Below are 15,144 nucleotides of genomic sequence, written 5' to 3'. Positions count from 1 at the left end.
AGGACCCAGAAGGCCACTCTACCAAACCAGGAGACACAGCAGCTCTACCTAATACATAGAAACAAACACAGGGCCCGGACCAGTTTGGCTCAGTGGATAGAGCGTCAGTCTGCGGACTCAAGGGTTCCAGGTTCGATTCCGGTCAAGGGCATGTACCTTGGTGGCAGGCACATCCCCAGTGGGGGGTGTGCAGGAGGCAGCTGATCGATGTTTCTTTCTCATCAACGTTTCTAACTCTCTCTCCCTCTCCCTTCCTCTCTGTAAACAATCAATAAAAGTATATTTTTTTTTAAAAAGAAAGAAACAAACACAGGGAGGCTACCAAAATAAGGAGACAAACATGTCCCAAATAAAAGGGACCACCAAACCAGTATTATATGAAATGTTAAAGTGTCTCCTTTAAGAAGGAAAACAAAGATAAAAATATAAATAATAAAATGGCAATAAATACAAGCATATCAATAATGACTTTATTTTTAAATATTTTTATTGATTTCAGAGAGGAAGGTAGAGAGAGAGAGAGAGAGAGAGAGAGAGAAACATCAATGATGAGAGAGAATCATTGATCAGCTGCCTCCTGCATGCCCCCTACTGGTGTTCGAGCCCACAACCTGGGCATGTGCCCTAACCAGAATCAAACCGTGACCTTCTGGTTCATGGGTCTATACAACCACTGAGCCACGCAACCAGGCTATTAACAATTACTTTAAATGCAAATTGATTAAAAGCTCCAATCAAGCCCAGCTATCAACAATTACTTTATTTTTATTTATTTTAAACATCAGGAGAGTTATTTTATTTTATTAATATTTTATTTTTCTTTTATTGATTTCAGAGAGGAAGGTAGAGGAAGAGAGAAACATTAATGATGAGAGAGAATCATTGATTGGTTGCCTCCTGCAGGCTCCCCACCAAGGATCAAGCCTGCAACCCAGGCATGTGCCCTGAGCAGAATCGAACCCTGACCTCTTTGTTCGTAGGTCAATGCTCAGCCATGCCAGGTCAGGCAACAATTACTTTAAATGCAAATGGTTAAAAGCTCCAATCAAGCCCAGCTATCAATAATTACTTTAAATGCCAATAGATTAAAAGCTCCAATCAAGCCCAGCCAACATCGACCTATGAACAAGGAGGTCAGGGTTCGATTCCCAGTCAGGGCACATGCCTGGGTTGCAGGCTCAATCCCCAGTCCCTGGTAGGGGCTGTGCAGGAGGCAGCCGATCAATGATTCTCTCATCATTGATGTTTTTATCTATCTCTCCCTCTTCCTTCCTCTCTGAAATCAATAAAAACATATTTTAAAATAAAAGCTCATATGTAGATGAATGGATAACAAAACATGACCCTTACACAATTCAGATAGAAAGACACACAGAGACTTAAAGTAAAGAGATGGAAAAAATATTTCATGAACATGAAAACACAGCAAAACAAAAGCCCGAGTAGCAATAGTTATACAGAAATATTTCATCACTTTGAGTATTTCGTGCCGTTCCCTCTGGCCTGCAATAGTTATACTAGACTTCTTGTTACAAAGTGTACAACAAGAGACAAACAAGGACCCAGCAATTCCACTTCTGGACTTGTTGTGTTTATCTGAAGAAACCCAAAACACTAAATCAAAAATGCATATACATCCATATGTTTAGTGCAGCATTATTTACAATAGCCAAGACATAGAAACAAACCAAGTGTCCATCAATAGATGAATGAATAAAGAAGTGGCGCATATATACCATGGAAAATGACTCAGCCAGAAAAGAGAATAACATCTTGCCATCTGCAACAACATGGATGGTCCTAAAGGGTATTGTGCTGAGTAAACTAAGTCAGATAGAGGAAGACAAATGCCACATGATTTCACTTATATGTGGAATCTAAGAAACAAAACAAACCAACAAGCAAACCAGAAACAGACTCATAGATACAGAGAACATTTGGCCAGTTACCAGATGGGAGGAGTTCTGGGGGAGAGGATGGGTGGAAAAGGTGAAGGGATGAAGAAGCACAAATCGGCCTTGGCCAGTGTGGTTCAGTTGGTTGAGCATCGTCCTGTGTACAAAAAGGTCACAGGTTCGATTCCAAGTCAGGGCACATACCCAGGTTGCAGGTTCAATCCCTGATGGGAGTACATACTGGAGGCTACTGATCAATGTTTCTTTCTCACACTGAGGTTTCTCTCTCTCTTTCTCCCCCCCCCCCCGCACCCCCCCACTTTCTCTCCCTCTAAAAATCAATAAAAGCATTTAAAAATTTTTTTCAAAGAAGTACAAATTGGTCATTACAGAATAGTCATGGGACAGCAAAAGGAATATAGTAAAGTACAGCATATGGAATATAGTCAGTAATCCTATATAATAAAAGCCTAAAATGCTAAGTGTCTGGTGGTCCGGTTGGCAGTTCAACCAATCAAAGCGTAATATGCTAATGATATGCTAAGGTTGCTCAACCGCTCACTATGACGTGCACTGACCACCAGGGGGCAGATGCTCCAACCAGTAGGTTAGCTTGCTGCTGGGGTCCAGCTGATCAGGACTGAGCAAGACGGGCCAGGCACGCCTTGGAGCCCTCCCACGGTCCCTCCCCAGCTGGCCAACCTCCTGCATCCCTCCCCAGCCCTGATCGTGCACTGGTGGGGTCCCTTGGCCTGGCCTGCACCCCCTTGCAATCCAGGATCCCTCGGGGGATGTCGGAGAGCCAGTTTTGGCCTGATCCCACAGGCCAGGCTGAGGGACCCCACTGGTGCATGAATTCATGCACTGGGCATCTAGTATTGTAATAACTATGTATGTTGTCAGATGAGTACTAGATCAGTTTGTACGTTACATAAATGTCTAATGGCTTGTATGACTGAAACTAAATAAGAGTGCATGTCAACTGTAATTTAAAAATAAGAAATTTTTTTTAACTTTAAGTCTATTCAGATAAATATACCTTGCTTTAGGGAACAATATTTTAAAAAGTTACTTCACTTTTGTCTGTTTAACTTTCCCTAGCTCAGCAATAGGATGTCGATGCGTTGTTGAAAAATAGGAGGATAGGAAAGTTAAGAGAGAAGAGAAAGGACCCAAATGTTAGGAAGTTGGGAAGGGTGCTCAGGGGCAGAGGGAAACCAGGGCCCAGGGTCTACTAGTAATTCACAATTCTGTTTCTCAATGTGCATGTGGTTCTTTGACCTGGGGCAGGAAGGACTCTCCCGGTGTGAAAAGTTGGGTTAAGCTGGGAGGATCAAAGAGGCCTCTTCTCAAAACCCTGAAGTTGTGGTGAGTCACTTTCTTCGCGGCAGTTTGCAACTCTAACCTGCCTTCCATAGCAGCATATGTATATGAGGGAGTGTGTGTGCTGGAAGTAGGTGTGGGAACAGCTCAGTCAATGAAGACGTGGTGTGTGAACCAGTTATGGTGCATGTTTGTACTTGAAAGCCATAAGGTTCTAGGCAAAATCTATGGGTGGCACTGTTGTACAGTGCTGGTAGGTGTGTGGCTGCGGGGGGGTGATTAACAGTTTATAGGCTGTGCATAAGTGTGCGCGACATCTGACTGTGTACAGATTAAAATGGAAATGTGTGCTGGAGTTTGATACAGGTGCAGAAAAGTAGAGGAAGCCTTGGAGTCCGTCTGACTTGGCCTTGCATCCTGGTTCATCCAGATGAGTAACCTTGGGCCAGTCACTGACCCCTCAATTTTCTTACCTCTGAAATAAGGGTAATAATAAGATTGCCATGAGTATTAGAAAGGAAACCCTACATGCAAAGCTTTTGGTGCCACAGACCACACATAGTAGGTCTCAAAAATAGGCAGCTGGTATCATGCACTATGGAGGTGCCTCTTGGGGGTACAGAGGCAAGAGGGAGCAACATGTGACCCAGGACTGTGTGTGTGAAATCTGGGTGAGGACTGTGTACGAGGCGTGTGCATTCGTGTGTGTGTGCGCGCATCCCAAGCAATTCCTTTTCCTTCTCCATTGAGCCCCCTATTCAGACTGGGGCAGAGGGTGGGAGGAGATGGTACAAGTTTACACACACACCTCGGGTTTCTGGTTCCTGTGTCTCAGTGAGTAAGAGGTTGAGGGGCCCCTAGGAGCTGCAGGAAGCCAACCGCCTGCAGAAGCTTCCTTTTTTCCCTCCACCCAGCAACGGTTTGAACACTGCTACCCACATCCACGCCCCACCTCCACCCCACCTACTTTCCTTTCAACAAGTGAGAGAGCCCGGGGCGGGGAGAACACCCCCCGGAGGAAGGATTCCTCCCCTTCCTTTCCCCCAGTCCCCCTTAAGACGGACCCGGAAGCAGCGCGGCTCACGGCCGGGCCACCTTAACGGCGGAGCGCGGCTGGCCCCGCGCCAAGCCCCGCCTCCCTCGCGGCTCGCGCTCCGCCCCTTCTCCTCCCGCGCCGCCGGGGAGAGCGGGCGGACTGGAGTCGGTCCGAGTTGGCCGAAGCTGTTGCCATGACAAGCATTTTCTTAAGAAAGCTCTGCTGTTGAGACCATCCACGCTGGGGATCGAAGGGGAAGGCACGAACTTCCTGGGGAACCATCCTTCCGAGGAAAGCAAGACCGGAGGCCCCCGCCCAGCTCCCCCGCAGCATCTGCTTCCAGGAACCTGAGGTCCTTCCCCGCGGGAGGGCCGGCGGCGGAGACCGGCCCGCTCCCTGGCCGCGGCAAAAAGAAGGCGAGAGCGCCAGCCGGCATCTCTAGCGTGGCTGCTCATTGGGGAGACCAGGGGTCACCCCCTCCCTGCCCTGTCCATGGAAACCCGGAGGGAGAGTCCTGCTTGCAGAAGCCTGGATCTTTGCTAGAAAGAAAGAGAGGTAGGCTTGCAAGAGAATGAATTGACTCGCGATGTGCAAACTTTGTTTCTTTCCTCTCACTGGCTTCTAAAACTCCCTGAATTCCCTGTTCCTGGCATATTTCTTGTTACTGGGTTTGGGGTGTGTGTGTGTGTGTGTGTGTGTGTGTGTGAGTGTGTGTGTACAGATTTGTCAAATACTGTATTTCCTTCCTAGACTCAGTTCTGAGAAATCGTATAATCAAACAAGTGACTTATTTTTTTCTTTTCCTAGTTTTTGTCATTCCTGGGCCGGTGGGGGTAGGGACATGGAGGGATTGTCTTTTTCACACCCAAATGGAGCTTTTGGAAAAAACAGTTCATTGCCCCCATCTGCTCCTGCCCTCCCCCTCCCCCTCGGCTTGGGAATGAGCCGCTGAATGGAAAACTTGCAAAAATATTTTCCGCGTCTGTTCCCTTTCTCGAAAGCCCCAAAGAGAGATGGAAAAAAGAAAAAAAGAAAAAAAAAGAACGGAGTAAGAAATCTGCAACGAGAAGGAGGGGCTGCTGTGGGGATGGGAGATGGGCTCCCTGGAGGTGGGGGGCGGTAGCTGGGAGAAGTTGGGTGAGGAAGGGGTGCACACATTAAATGTCTTTGGCTTTGTGGAGAAACCCCGGCAGTTTCTCCCTGCCACTTGCAAAACATCCTCAGACTTTCACGTCTATAATTAGCCGTGGAAAAGCTGAGCGTTCCCTGCGCCGCTGTTGTTCGACTGTGTGCGGAGAGTCAGGAACCAACTGTGCGAGTGTCTCCGAGGGCAACGCCCCGTGCAGCCCGGGTCCCCGAGGGAAGAAAGGGGAGGAGGGGACGTTGGAAAGTTTGCAATCTCCAGGCTGGTGAAGGGGGGGCTGGCGGGTGCTCCGCGGTGGGGGTCTGGTCGTAGGCGCCTTTGGGAGGAGTGTCCCTGAGTGTCTTGGGGCTGAAGAGGGAGAAATTAAGGCTGGATTGTCCCTCCCGCCCTCCCTTCCACACACGCTCGCTCACATTCTTGGCTGGCTCTTGGGGCGGAGGAGGCTGACTGGCATCCTCCCCGGAGTGAGTCCGGCCTCACACTCCTCCATCTCTTTGAAGGAGCCAGCGCGCTCCTCGGCTGGGTGTGGAGGGCGCGGGAGGGGCCGGCCACCTCCTGGGAGCGAGTGGGCACGCTGCAGGCCGGAGGCAGCTCCCTCCTGGGCATTCCTGCTGGACTTACAATAACTTGCAGACGCGACGTCGGCGCCGGTTGGCCTGTTTGGGGGGGGGGGGGGTATGTCAGATGAAGAAATTCACTGGCCCTCAACTGACGCCGCTGGGGGGGGGGAGGGGAAGCGAAATCCATTCTGCTGCGCCACCTCCTCCTCTGGGTGGAGATCCTCTGCTGTTTTCTTATTTATTTTTTATTTTATCCACCGCTCCTAGGGTCCTCCCTGCCCTCCTTGAGCCCCTCCCAAAGCTGCCCCTTCTGGTCTTCCTGCGTGGGGGTGCCCCTCCAGCCCCCCTGAGCTCCGAGCCCTCTTTGCCTGGAAGAAGGGAAGAGACGGGGGTCTTCCTTGGCCGGACTGGCCCTGGGGAGGGGCCGTGGAGAGGGGCCTCGGGGGCAGGAGGGACTAGGTGGGGAAGGTCTGGGAGGAGGAGGAGGAGGCAGGAAGAGGCGGTGGCTCCCTCGTTGGCTGGTCGTGAAGCCCACACACGTGTGGGGGGTCAGGCCGGGGGAGAGGAAGCTGCTGCCCCCCGCCCCAGCTAGTTTGGTTGGAGTGTTAGTTAAAAGGAGCTTAGGAACTGGAGAGAAGGGACTGGGAGGAGAGCTTAAATGGGGTCCAGGAAACAATAGGAGCCAGTTTTCATTTTGAGGTGTTGGATGGTTGACCTGACGGCCCCCCAAAGCTGAACAGCTGTTCCCTCATCCAGAGGGAATGAGGGCTTCCCCGTTGGGCAGGGGATCCAAGATAGGATCCAAGCCCTTGTTCTGCAGGAAGAGGGTGCGGGTCCATTTCTTTGCTCCTGCACGGGAGCCCTATCCTCTCTGCCACCATCTTGCCAAGGTACACCCCCTAAATCATGACGCTCCCCGCCCGCACGCCCTTCCCTCTTGGGCATAATCCCACCATTCCCGCAGCCCACCTTCCTGTTTTCAGTTCTCGGACGAGGGGTAGATCCTGGTAGGTTTGGGGAGGGGTCTCTATTGAGCGTGCTCTGAGGCCCCTGCTCCGCCGCAGCCTTGAGCAGTGGGTCCGGGGCTGCAGGGCTGGATCCTGTTCGTTGCGAACCTGCCGCCCCTCCCAGGCGGCTCTGCGCCCGCCTGCACCGCTGCCGGCTCCCGCGCGCCTCGGCTCCGCCCCCGGCTCTGCCTAGATCCGAGTTCTCCTCGGTGCAGAAGGTGCTCCGAGCCGCCGAGGAGGGAGCCTCAGTCCTTTCCCCCTTACAGTGTCCCCCTCCGTGTCCCAGGCTAAATTCAAGGTCAAGTCGAAGGAGCACAGCTCCCGCAGCCTCAGGGACTCCCCGCACCTAGCGCAGTGCCCAAGCGTAAAAAGCGCAAAAAGCGCTTGGTCAATGTTTGTTGGAAGAAGCAAGTAGCATTTTGGGGGGAGACTGGGAACCAACCTCACCCAGGCAGATGCTTCCACAGTAATAGTGGGAGGAAGTGGCTGAGTCAGATTAGTCAGATTCCTATGGTCTTTGGTGTCAAAAGAAAGTCAAAATGGGAGGGCCAAAGTAGAGCCGTTGAGAGTTTTCCCTTAGCCCTGGCTGGTTTGGCTCAGTGGATAGGGCGTTGGCCTGTGGACTGCAGGGTTCCAGGTTCAATTCCAGTCAAGGGCACATGCCTGGGTTGTGGGCTTGATCCCCAGTAGGGGGCGTGCAGGAGGCAACCGATCAATGATTCTCTCTCATCATTGATGTTTCTATCTCTTGATTTCCTTTCTGAAATCAATAAAAATATATTTTTAAAATTTTTTTTTTTTTTTTTAAAAAGAGTTTTCCCTTGGTGTGAGTGCTGGAAGAAGTAAGGTGGTGTGGTGGGGAGGTGAAGTTCCTAAGCAAGGATATGGGGAGCCTTAGTGTTCCCCACTCTCACACGCTGGAGGGTCTTGAGAGGAAAGGGCCTGGGCTGACCCAGCACTGAGCCAGCTGCCACCTGTCAGCGATTCAAGCATTCCACAGCAAACTGCCTCCTACTCCAGAATTTAGCTTCTCTCAGTAACCTCCATGGGCCCTTTTCTCGCGTATTCTATGCTCCTGTCCTTGACCAGCACCCAAGGACATGGATAAGCCCTGTCCAGGGCATTCCAGATCCGCCAAGCTTTGCAGGAAGGAAAGGAAGGTGCTCATTCTTGGTCCCCAAGCATGTTTGGCTTAGGGTGACCCAGGTGTTTGATTTGACCTTGAAGAGGAATGCCCTACCCTGGGCCTCACTGGCTTCCCTGGGGGAGTTCTTCCTACCCTCGGACCTCTTCCCCTGAGCCTACCCCTTAGCCAGGGCTCCCTTCAGCTCCCTGCTCCTCAGATATGCATTGATTCCTGTCCTCCCCAATTGCCATTTGGTGGTAGGGGTGAAAAGGGGGGAGGAGGGAGAAAGGCAAGGCTTCTGGGTCACAAGGAAGCAGAACTCCTGGGCCCCCTCAAACTGGGAGGGCATCCTTTCCCCCACTCATTTCCCCTTTCTGTGGAGTGGCCATAGCAATAAAGCAGGTGCTGGGGCTGGAGTCCCAGGGGCTTGTGTGGAATGTTTTGGGCTCAGCTTCCTCTCCCAGCATCTCTCTGTCTGCTTTTTCCTTTGTATGAGCCATTCTTGTTCCACTGACTTATCTCCTCTGCACGTGTTAAAACAGAGGTAACAGGGACTTTAGACTTCTGCCTCCACCCTGCCCCAGTCCTCTGTGATCGGCCCACGTGAAGGTGGATTGAGGAGGGAAACCAGGCAGGATCTAGTTAGAACCAGAGCCCAGTCCGGGGAGGAGCTGTCGAAGGCCATTTGTGTTGGGGGATAGTGGAGGGGCCAAAGGCAAGAACAGGGAGGTAAGAACATAGATGTCATGGGGCGCGGGTCCCCTGCTCTCTTGCCTCTCCTCACCCCTTCAGCCTCATCACTTCTTTCTGCTCTGCTTTTCCAAACGAAGTACAGAAATTCAGAAGGATGAACTGGGAGGGAATCAGATACCTTTGCTCTTGCCTTCTGCAGGGCAGAGGGAGCTTGGGGTAGTGTGTTATTGGTGGGAAGGTTAAAGACTCTCAGGTTGGCTCAGAGAAACTCTCAGCTCAGAACACCTCCTAGATTTTAAATCAATGCCAGGTGTACAAACCAGTAAAACTCCTGTGGAGGAGAAGTTAGCAATATCTAACAAAACAACATAAGCATTTACCCAGCAGTCCAACTTCTAGGAATTTATCCAGAAAAATGCACATTCACAATTATAAAATACATATGCACACGGTGGTCCTCTGAGGCATATTTGTAATAGGATAGGAAATCATTGGAAACTACCCAATGCCCGTCTTTAATGGACTGGTTGAGGGAGCAACAGGACATCCATATAGTAGAGAACTATGAAGCCAAAAACAAGGAATAGGAAGGAGCCCTATGAACTTATATGATATCATTTCTAGGATGAGTTATTAAATGAAAAAAGCAAGATGCAAAAGAATGCATGTAGTATGACACCTTTGGGTTGAGAAAGCGGCAGAAATACTTTTTTGCGGACATACATGCACACTCACGCACACACACTCATGCACACACACACCCACACACATACACACACACAGGAAAAACAAACCAGAAATTAATTAAAATGGTTACCTATATGGAGTGAGTGGGAACAAGGTAAAGGAGAGAGGAATGGAAGTAAAGGTTTACTGATTACACCTTTTTAGGCAGTTTTTATTTTTTAAATATATATATATATATATATATATATATATATATATATACATATATATATATATATATATATATATATATAATTTATCTATTTCAGAGAGGAAAGGAGAGGGAGAGAGAGATAGACACATCAGTGATGAGAGAGAATCATTGATCAGCTGCCTTGAAACCTGGGCATGTACCTTGACTGGGAATCAAACCATGACCTCCTGGTTCATAGGTTGACACTCAATCACTGAGCCACACCAGCCGGGCCAGGCAATTTTGATTTTTGGAATCAAACCATGACCTCCTGGTTCATAGGTCGACACTCAATCACTGAGCCACACCGGCCGGGCCAGGCAATTTTGATTTTTGAACCAGGTAAATATTTTACATATTCACAAATTAAATTAGATCCAAAGAAAGAAAAAAACAAACCCTAAAGCTGACCACACAGAGGCAATGAACTTAACTGTATATCCACTTGATTACAAGAAAAGAAGCAATGCAAGTAATTTTTTAGTTTAATTTTTTAGTCCTGACTCTATATCCTTAATAGAATATGTATTCCAAGGATAGAAAGAACTGTGGGAAAAAAATCTTAACCTTTTGCACTCGGATGTCGAGTGTGACTCGACACGGTTAGCATTAAATCCCGAGTAGAATAAAGGAATCGAGAAAAAAGCAAGCGAGTGCAAAGGGTTAAACTTTACTTTGTAGGTATGTTATTGGTCATGTCATTGATGTCATAAATTGGAAACTTTTTTGTTTATTGTAGGGATAGATCAAGTGAGTAACTATTGATATTACTGAAAAGTAGGGTTTCACTATGGAAGAAGAGAGACAAAAATATGGACTGGGGAAAGGTGGGGAAGAGCCCTGTGTTTCTCTCTGTCTCCCCTAGGTCTGTCCACTGGGAGAGTGTGGAAGGAAGGCTGCTCAGTAGCACTGAACACACCTCATGCCCAGGTTTTCATCCCTAAGCACCACTGCCCAGTGACAGAAAGTAGTGCTCCTTGGAGAAATGGCTGACTTCAGGTCTGGGACTGGGAAACTACAAGTGAGTCATGTTATGCAGAAAGCTAGAGCATGCTCACGACAAACGGACATGGGAGCTGGCTTCAAGGGGCTCCCACTGCGCCAATTTGGGACACATTGAGCATCAAAAAGAATAACATTAATAGACTGCAAGACACAGACTAAAAGATTCCATGTGTCTATTCTGTCAGTTAAAGTGGAGCAGGGAGGGAAAACTCTTCACAAATAAATGCCAGCTGATGAAATGTAGAAGTAATGGCAGAATCTGAAATGTAACCAGTTTGCAGCCCCCAATATAACAGCTGACTCAGGCTAGGCTTACTCATGGATGGTAATCCCATTGAGAACAAGGTTGGTCTCAGTGTATCACCTCGTGGATTACTTCTTACAAAGGAAAAACCCATCTTTACAGAGAGTGAGCGCTATCCACCTTAACCAAGTAACCAGACAGTGTTAGTGGGATCACCTGGCATTAATTCCTCTTGATATGCTAGCTAGAAGAATTCCAACCACATCACCCATGTTCTTGTCAAAAATGTTTGTCCTGAATCTAATTATGAGGAGACAAAAGAAAAATCTAGATTGTGAGCCATTTTACATGACAACTGACCAAGATTTCAGGGAAGTAGATGTCATAAAAACACATTAAAATTGTGTTATGGGGAGAGGGTGAGGAGACAGAAACTGGTGTAGATTTAAAGAAGCTAAAGAGACGTTATAGCCAAATACATTGCATAAACCTTAATTGGATTCTGGGACACACACACACAAAAAAAAAAAAGGCCGTAAAAGACATCCTGGACACCTGGGAAATTTTTCATATAGATATTAGGTAGCATGTAATTATTGTTAAATTTTTAAGATGTGATCATGGTAATGATGGTGGTTTTGTGGGAGACTGTCCTTAGAGAATATGCAAAAGTATCAGGGGCAAAGTATCTGCAAGTGATTTTTCAAAAACGGTGTGTGTGTGTGTGTGTGTGTGTGTGTGTGTGTGTGTGTACATGAAGAGAAAGCATACAAAATGTTAACAATTGGTGGGTCGAAGTGAAGGGTCTGAGTTGTTTATTGTACTATGTTTCCAATGTTTCAGGTTTGAAATTTTCCCTAACACTAAGTTGGGGAGAGAAGTCAATGTCAAGAAGGACTCCTACATTCCTAGACTCCTCTCACTCATCCCCCAAACTCCTGGCCAGCTAAGCTCCCTCAGCCCCACCTGGCACACACAAGGGACGTCCTGACAATGTGCTTTCCCTCTGGGAGTCTTCCCGCTCACCCTCACTGCTGCCAACACCAGGCTTTTCCTTCCAGATGGGAAGCAGCTGGGCACAATGGGTGGGCCAGCTGGGCCCCTGGGCACCAAGTGGGAGCAGGCATTCTCCCCACCCCCACCCCCACCTCCTCCCATCCCATGGGCCAGCTGAGGAAGCCTAGGCACAGAGAGGGCTTCCAGAATCACTCGCCTTGCCTTTTGAGCAGGGGTCTCCCAAGGAATCCATCAGAGACATCCTTTCTGAATTCGATAATTGAGTGATTTGGAGAGAACCCAGCTGTGCCTGCCCTGATATTTCAAGCCTGGGTTAAGCAAGACCTAAAGACTTGCACTGTCTGTGACCCAAATCACCATGCTGCCCCCACCCCCTCAGCCCCGCTCTGGAGAGAGCTCAGGTTTCCAGGACTGCTCATCTCTCCCTTTCTCCTCTCCCTGGAAACCCTGGGGCCAGGCCTGGCGTGACTCAGGCTCTTTTCATGTAGGAGAGGGCTATTATTGATCCTTTAGTCAATCCCCCTTCTGTCTTGCTAGGGAGCCTGAAAAAGTGGGAGTCAGGAGGCAGACAGGGAGGAGTTTGTTCCTGGTGCTGCCAGGACTGCCAGAAGAGCACGGGACTGGGAGTCCGGAAACTGGTGATCTGGGCTGCGGTGTGACCCAGACCCGGGCAGTTGATGAAGAGGAGCTTGGACAACAGGCATTTCTGATTCAAGACTCTGCTTTTCTGCAAAGAGGCCGTGCTCTCGGTGCCTAAGCCACACCCTGTTGTCATAGAGTCTAGCACCATCTGCAGCCTGTAGTTAAGTTCCATCTTTCTGCTGGGGATGACCAACGGAGAGCTGAGAGGTTCTGCCTGTGGGCAGCCACCCTTGAGGTTTAAGGGCAGGACGTGTACTAATACTCCCCATCTCACCTGCCCGGAAGTTCAGCTGAGAAGTGCCTACTCGGTAGCTTCCGAGGCCACAACTCCACGGTGTCCTAAGCCAGAAACACAAAGATTGGCTGGAGATCCCGAGATCCCAGCCTTCAGCGTGCTCCCTGTCTCCTTAGGGATCATGATTCCCAAATAGCCACTAGGTCCAGCCAGGTGAAATTGCCAACATGCAACCACTTTTGACCCACAAAAGACAGCTGAATATGCTTCGATCTGATATTGATATGATTAGACACTGGGAACCAGGGACCAGGCAATGCTATGGGATGCAGAGAGAAGGTTTTCATCTGAAATGTGGGTTGGGTTTGGAAAAGAAAAAAAAATAAAAAATGGGTAAAGTCTCCAGCTGCTAGGCCAGTCTGCCTTCCCTCTCTTGGCCCTGGAAGTAGACACATTGGCGGAGCCCTTGTCCAGACTCTGGTTGAGAGCCCAGCATTAGCCTTTCTGGTGGTAACTGGCCAGAGCTGCTGCCCGTGGGTAGAGAGGAGAGTGCTGTCCATTTGGAGTCCACTATTCGAGTGCCCTGAATGCCCTGCTTCGTATTTTAGGAGCTGAGGATGGAGGAACCTAAGAAAGGAGGCAGTAGAAAATATTCGTCCTACTCTTCCCCCTGTCTAGTGGTGGACTAGAGCAGGGACACACCCTTCAGGCCTCATCTGGCACAGGGACACGTGATGCTGGGAGCCAAGGGGTGTTGTGGGAATGGGAGACCAGAATTTGGCAGGGCTCACCTGGAAGTTACCCTTGGAGCAGGTGCTTGCCAAACAGGATATGGATGAGGAGAGAGGACAGATTTGATGGAGAAGAGGATGGGGGAGGGGAGGGGGGTTGGGAGCAGGGGCTGGGCTGCTGCATCTGGTCGAGGACACTCAGCATCATGGAGAGTCAGATGCTCTGGCAGGTGAGGGAGGCTGTCTCCCTCCCACCCGCACCCCCCACTGGGCCACCCCGTCTTTGAGCCAGCACCGGTGTCCAGGGCAGGATGGCGTCTGGCCTCAGCGGCCTGCTTTCTGTCTGCTCTCCTGGTGCTCATGGACCCTTAGGGTGATATCTGGATGTTTCCTCCCCGCCGTGTGTAATACAGCCTCCGTTGTGGGAGGCATCGTAGGACATTCTGTTAGGATGCTGGAACAGGTGCAGCTGCATCCAGACCTTGGTACAGAGGATGTCAGCCTCCAGGCTTTGGGCTGGGTGCAGGGATTGGGGCGCGGGGGTGTTCAGAGCATTTGAGATGGATAGAGTTGAAGAAATGGTCCAATTTCCGTCTTTTGTAAGTGAGAAAACTGAAACCTAGAGAGCTGCCCAAGGACACCAGACTGGGTTGAGCCTGAGCCAGAGCTGGAGTGGGCCTGTGAGTGGGCCCCCGCCCCCATCAGTGTATCACTGTGTGACCTAGATAAACGACAAACCTCCTCGGTCCCCAATTTCTCTACCCACGTCAGAGGGAGAGCCATTCCAGCCCCTGCAAGGATGCTGCGTGGCGTGAGGTCATGTGCCAGAAGCACTTGGGAAGAAAGATGCCAGAAACCATAAGTTCTGTGCCGGGGTTGTTGCTGCTATTGTTAACAATTAAGGTCATTAGCACGCGAGAAGATGCAGAGGAGAAACACTCCCGGCACCACCCTCATCCCTGTGCGGCTCCCAGTGGAGCTGCGTTTCTCCTCGTGGCCCTTCCGCAGCCCCGCTCCGGCAGGGAGCCCTGAGCCAGAGAAGCAGGGTCGTGAGAGGGTGCAGAGGCCGTGGGGAGGCCGGGCAGGGCCTTCCTCCTGCCTGGGCACCCTGGCCCCTGCCCTTTCCCAGGTGTGGCTTCTCTGAAAGGTCAGAGGAAGTGTGGAGGGGAAGCACTCTGACCAATTTCTTCCTCGGCAGCTGACTAAGCCCGGGTGGCTGTGGAGCCCTGATTTGGGGGCTGAGAGTCAGCAGAGCGAGGTTGCTATCATGTGACAACACAGGCTGATTGTATCGCCAGAGCCAACCTGTCACTCATTCGCTGGCTCATTTGTTTATTCAACAAACATGGACGTGGATTCAAACTGCACGTCAGGCGCTGTGCTAGGCTTTGGGGAGACGTGGTGTCCAGGAGGCAGGGAGTGGCTGAGAATGCCTACTTTCAGCCGCAGGATGAGTGTCCTGAGCCTGGGGCGTGCCGCAGGCCCCGACGGGAGCAGTGTTCTCAGGAACTTGCACTTGTGTCCCTAGAGAACACTTGAACCCTGACTTCAGGAGTAGAAGGCCTTG

At 50.0% G+C, this 15,144-nt stretch overlaps 1 protein-coding gene across 2 annotated transcripts in view; it reads left to right on the top strand.

Moving 5' to 3' along the window:
• The first annotated feature begins 4,380 nt into the window (after positions 1 to 4,380).
• ATP2B4 (ATPase plasma membrane Ca2+ transporting 4) overlaps positions 4,381 to 15,144 on the top strand; it is a 96,442-nt gene continuing 85,678 nt past the window's right edge. For both annotated transcript variants that reach the window (XM_079760573.1, XM_079760572.1), the window contains exon 1: positions 4,381 to 4,809. The gene's annotated coding sequence lies outside the window, so the exon portion shown is untranslated. The remainder of the gene's footprint in view (positions 4,810 to 15,144) is intronic.

This window comes from Cnephaeus nilssonii, assembly GCF_951640355.1.
Source record: "Cnephaeus nilssonii genome assembly, chromosome: 21".
Taxonomy (NCBI): Eukaryota; Metazoa; Chordata; class Mammalia; order Chiroptera; family Vespertilionidae; genus Cnephaeus; species Cnephaeus nilssonii.
Note: the sequence above shows the minus strand (reverse complement) of the source record. Positions and strands in the feature narration are given on the sequence as shown.